Below are 6,288 nucleotides of genomic sequence, written 5' to 3' on the forward strand. Positions count from 1 at the left end.
ACAACTGGTCAAATAGTGCAAACGGGAATTCCCAAAAGACAGTTTCATGATGGCTGTTAGCACGGGGTGCAGGTTCCTTCCAAGATTTTCAAAGGAACCAGAAAAAATTATGCAAGAAACTGAATTTTCTTAGAGGGTGCTGGGGGTGGGGGTGGGGGGGCAAATTAGCATTCTGAAAGAAAGTATTGAACAAACCCAGACTTTACAACTGGAAGACAAAATATGTGGATTTCTACATATTTTGGATTCCCCCCCCCCTTATTTGGGCAGTAATTAAGCGCATTTGCAATAACACTCACAAAAACTGAGTCTGTTATCTTTGCTGTGTTTTACTTCCCACTTTTATATTGTATTATTTTACTGACAGGAGAGTGTGCAATTCAAACTGTCAAAACATTGCGATAATTATTATAAACTGTTAGGCCACAAATCATCGGCAATCCCCTGTTAAAATAAACATGGGGAAATGATCATATAATCAAGCCCCCACCTGTTTTCAATATCCAACTCCTTTCAGGGGAGTCGCCGTTTCTCTCCTTGTTCGGTTTTTGAAAACACAGCCCTCACCGCTCTGTCAGCAACTGGTGCATCAGGGGGCCAAGCCTGGGCCCCTGAGAGATGTCCCTGGGTCCCCCTAGCTGCCAAACTCAGAGGCAAAGCAACAGAGGTATGGAGAAAGTGGTGCTTTTGGCAACAGATCTCACTGGCTGGCCGATATTGGAATGGTGCCCATTCCCCGAGATCAATTTCATTGGTCCCGGGAAATCTAAAGGGAACTCTTGTTGCAGCAGCCATTAAGCTCAGATCACCGTACATTTAATAGCACAAGACTTCTTCCCCACCTCCCATCCCCCCAAAAATGAATCATTGGAACTGCCATTTACACCTCACTATGTTACAATTCCAACCCCCTGGACAAACTATAGTTCCTGGGATTATTTTGGAGAAGCCTTGGCTGCACACACACACCATACATTTAAGGGACATGGTTGTTATATGAAACAACGAACTGCCATCAGCTGAGCTACCGCAAAGCAGAGCCTCTGGGTATCTGTGACAAAAATGGAATTGGGGTGGTGAGGCTGAAATCAGAGTGAAACCAGAGGCATGTGCAAAAATCCCTTTTTCTACGCCACTATTAAAGAAACAGGCAGCCTAGCGTCTTCCTTTGCATCTGGGCCAGCCTGCATAGCGCCTTTGCTACTCACAGAGGCAACAGGAACTGGTCAGGGCTTCTCTTGAGCCTGGGCTCCATCTTACAATTTATTTTGAATGCTTAAGTTTCAGCCTCGGAACAAGAGAAGTAATTCCAAAGAAGAAGATGCATCTGAGCATGTGCAAAGTATCATAAGATGCCCCACCAGTACAGGCAGGCATGGACACACACATTGGATTTCTATTGACCCTAATATTTCTAGTGCAAATAATGGAAAATTTGGCAGTACCAAAAGTCTGTACAAAAAAATTGGCATCAGTTTGTTTCGTCAGCCATATTTAACAACAAAGGAAGGTTGTTGCTCCTTTTCAGTGGTGGCACAGGCTCTCACTCACATCAAAAAAGATAAGCGAAAAAGAGGTTTTGTAGCACCTTAAATATGAAACATGGGTGGACCACAGTTCATATTAGCAGATGCAAAAGTATTATCCTGAGTATAAATGGTTGGAAGGGCATTGCAAACGGTGAGGTCAGAGCAAAATGCAATGCAGAAAGCAAAGTGATAATAATGTAAACAGTAGTCATCCACAAAACAGTTGCTGGTGATAACACAGGCACCCTGACATTGTATCTTTCTGATGCCACCAGACTCCCTGCTGTTTTTGCAAGGGTCTCACACAGCTGCCCCTCTGGAAAGAGTTAACAGAGAGAATTGCTTCAGGATGGGCCCAGCCGTGCTGGGGCCAAGTCTGCCATCCAGCCAGGCATTGCGGCGACTCACCAAGGTGCTGCAATCCATCACAGCAACGCTGCAAGCAAACTCAATGCAAAAAGTCAAAGTGAACCCAGCGGAAGCCTCTTGGTGACACGACTTTTGCAATTGCTGCTGCAGTCAGAGCCCATGATGGAGAGTAGCACCGTTAAATAACGCTGAGTGCAGACGTGCTGGAAAGGGACCCATCAACATTCATGAAGTATTGACCTTCAAGTCTCCACCTCTCATGAGTTATGGGCCCTCTCCGACCGCCCCACCCACCCGCCCTTCTGCACTCCCCCACTGGTGTATATAAATTGAGGCAATGATTTATTTGCATCCAGCAAGGAAAAACAAGTGGGATATTTTACATATTTATATCATAAGATAAACCGATACTTAAGCTGATCAAAGTGAGCGGAAGATCTGGAGGCGATTACTGCGGCTATTTGTTTAACAGAGGTCACATTGCACATGGAGTAGGCAAATCGGCAGAGGGCCTGCGGAGCATCTGTTCGGCAGTCTGGGAGAAGGACGGAGACGGCAAAGGCCAGATCCAAAGCCGGAGCAAAGGGGAAAGCTGCGGCCAGAACTGTGGGGCTCAGCAGCCCAAGGACCTCAGCTGAGCCCAACCCTCGGGTCTCTTGAATCACAGGCAAAGGAGCAGAACATGCTGCCATGTTTACACCCAGGGCAAACTATTTGCCAGTCTTGCCCAGGAGTGAGTAACTTGTGGCCCTCAGCCTAGTCATCCACAGGTAGGGGAGAGAGAGAGAGAGAGAGAGAGAGAGAGAGAGAGAGAGAGGTGTGGGAGAGAGCGAGAAGGGGTGGCAGAAAGAGAAAAAGGGAAGGCCTCACCTTGTTTTGGCTCAAACCCTGCTGACTAGTTGCTGTCGATAGGCCTCTCCTCCATAAATGTGTCCCATCCCCCTTTAAAGCCATTTAGGTTGGTGGCCACCACTGCCTCCTGTGGCAGTGAGTTCCATAGGTTAGCTATGCACCGCATGAAGTATTTTCTTTTGCCTATCATGAGTCCTCCAGCATTATGCTGCTTTGGCTATCCATGAGTTCCAGTGTTATGACAGAGGGAGAAAAACTTTCCTTTGTCCACTTTCTCCACACTATGAATCATTTTTATGAACTTTTATCAGGTCGCTTCTTACTTACCTTTTCACTAAACTAAAAAGTCCCAAACACTGCAATGTTTCCTTGTAGGGGAGTCGCTCCATCTCCTTGGTCGTTTAGATTGCCCTTTTCTGAACATTTTCCAGCTCTACATTATCCTTTTTGAGGTGAGGTGACCAGAAGAGCACACAGTATTCCAAATGATTGGTAAGACTCACATGCCTCAGTCTCAAACTCCTGTGAACCTGGGCCAGTGGTGGCAGTTCCTAAACAGGGGGGACAGCAGTACTAGATAGAAGCAAGGGGAGCCTAAGCAGAAGAGCCCCAAAGGACCAGAAGAAGGTGGGTTCACCCTATTCCAGCATCCTGTTTCCCCACTGGCTAATCAGTGCCTCCTGCTGATACACAAGTGTGCAGCAAACTCCCACTGCCAATGCCACTTTTAGGACACTTGAAATGCAAGGCTGGCTATCCACTGCCTTACTCCAAACCATTCTTGCATTCAGCTGGCGCCCCTTGTTGATACGCTTGCCCCTGAGCCTTTGAGCCTGCCACTTAACATTACTCAACAGTCAATGAGCCACTTAACAGGCGGCTAATGAAATGCACAAGAAATTAAGCAGATCGTTCATTGTCAACCGCTCATCCCCCAGAGGGCACACAGTCAGATTTCGCTGGTCAATCAGGAGAAACAAATGGGCTTATTCCCATTCATGCCGCTAACAGATTGGGCTCTAGAAAAACAAACTTTAGAGGGTCCAAGGCTTGTGAAGGTGGAGAGAGAAGCAAAGATGGCACAGCCAAGTAGAATAAAGAGCAACAACCACCCCCAAACATAGATACGTAAGATTACACAGCCACCATTTCTCAGTAACCAGTGTACCCTCAAGTGTACATGGATGTTTTTTAAAAGTAATTATTTTGATTCCTAGGTTGAGAGCCTGAACTTCAGCCTGTACAATGAGATAGCAGAGAAAACTCAAATTTAGGGATCATATCAACCCTTGAACCATACTGGGAATGAAATCAAAGTATAAACATTCATTAATAACAGGTTCAAACTCTAAATAATTCTTTCAACAGAAATCAGCCCAAACAAACAAGATAATGAAATAATGAAGGGCGGGGAGAGAACAGTCTTCTTGCTTCACTGAACTTTATACAAGCTTTTCATATTAACTCTGGGGCTGCTAATCACAGGCTGGGGAATTCAAAAGGGACCTTACTTTCACTCTGCTCATATCTGGCCACAGTCTGGCCATTCTGCCTCTCCAAGGTACCAGCAGCTCATTCCTTGCTCACTTCTTACCCAGACCCCTCCTTCCTCTGTGTGGGGAACCTTTGGCCCTCCAGATGTTGCTGAACTATAAATCCCAATGGCCAGGGATGATGGGAGTTGCATTTCAGAGGTTCTGGAGGGTCAAAAGTTCCCAACACTCAACCTAACTGAGGGGTGTCCTGCTGGCCACAAAATCCAGCTTTTAACCAGCAAGCTGAGCCAGTTCCAAAACAAGACCAGAGGCTTCCAATGACACAAAAGCCAATGGAAATAGCATGTTTTTATGTGCTTTGTTTCCGTCCCCTAAGCTTGACTTGATTGCACTGTGTTTCCCCTCCTATACACAACATCTCAGCTCAATAATCAACATTAACACACAACAATTTGTATGAGCCTCACCTCCAACTACTATGTTAGGGTTGGGGGGACTGGATCTGGCCTGGTGACTGGATTCATATCTCCCTGCCCCCAACCCCAAGGGCCAAATAGGTTAGCTGGGCTGTGGCTGTCACCTTGGCCCCTTTCCTCAAGGTGTCAGGGTTATTTTCGGGAAAGTGGGTTGCTGGCATTCCTGCCCTTTGACCAAAAGCTTAAAGAGTCCCGCCATGACAACCAGTAATGCTCTGCTGGCATTTAGCTTTAACTCTTCAGGGCCAGCAGTGCTTTTTAGGGGAAGCCCAAGTCTGCTTTAAGGTTCTACCACAACCTTAAAACCCTCTTTCTGTCACATAGAGACAAGCCGGAGGGAACTTGTAGGTCAGCAGAGGAGCTAGTATTTTGCTCTTTTTGTTTTTTTTTTTTTTTTTATTTTATTTTATTTTCAATGCAAAATCATAACAAAAATTACAAACATTGAATCCAAAATAATACTATACAAACAAAAATCCCCGGAACGTATAGGAAAAAAAAACAGAAAACAAAAGGAAAAAAAAAACAAAAGAAACAAGACTAAACTAAACAAAAACGAAAAAGCACACATCTACAGAAAAAAAACCATATCATTACGTACATAAACACAAATTGACTTCCTTTCTTTGTTCCAAGACCTCAAAAAATTTACTCTTACTGTGTTGTTGTGTCTAATTAGATTACTTCCACCTTGGTACTTTTTTTTTTTTTTTTGCACCATTTTTCTTTTCCTTTGACCCTGTAAAGCATCATTCATTACATACCAATATACTAACTCCAGAACAATGTTTTTTCATATACTCTTTAGCACAACCCCATTCTTTTAATAATTTCTGGTCCGATTGTCCCCTTATGTAAGCTGTGAGTCTTGCCAGATTTATGTATTCACAAAATTTAATTTGCCAATCTTTCACTGATGGAATTTTTCTGCCTTTCCAGTTTTTAGCTATAAGTATCCTGGCAGCTGTTGTTGCATAAAGGAATACTTTCCTTTGATTTTCGGGGATATCATTTGTAATTAAACCTAAAAGGAATGCCTCCGGTTTTTTTCTGAAAGATATTTTAAACATCTTTTTGAGTTCTTCATAGATTTCATTCCAGAATTGTTTAATAGGTCGGCATTCCCACCACATGTGAAACATTGTTCCTATTTCTTTTGTACATCTCCAACAGGTATTCGATTTTAATTTGTAAATTTTAGCCATTTTTACCGGAGTTAAGTACCATTGGTACACCATTTTCATAAAATTTTCTCTTATTGTATAACATGCCGTGAATTTAATATCATATTTCCATAATTTCTCCCATTGGTCCAGCCGAATTACATATCCTATATCACATGCCCATTTAATCATAACTTCTTTTATTTCTTCATCCTTTAATTCCCATTCTAATAATAAATTGTACATTTTGGATATATATTTTTTTGAGTTTTGTAATAATACTTTTTGTAATTTTGATTCTTCTTTTTCAAATCCTATTACTTTATCCTGGTTGAATATTTGTGCAATTTGGTGATATTGTAACCATGTGGTACAGTATTGGGTCACCTCATTGTATGGTCTT

The sequence above is a fragment of the Podarcis filfolensis genome, assembly GCF_964270895.1.
Source record: "Podarcis filfolensis genome assembly, chromosome: 8".
Lineage (NCBI taxonomy): Eukaryota > Metazoa > Chordata > Lepidosauria > Squamata > Lacertidae > Podarcis > Podarcis filfolensis.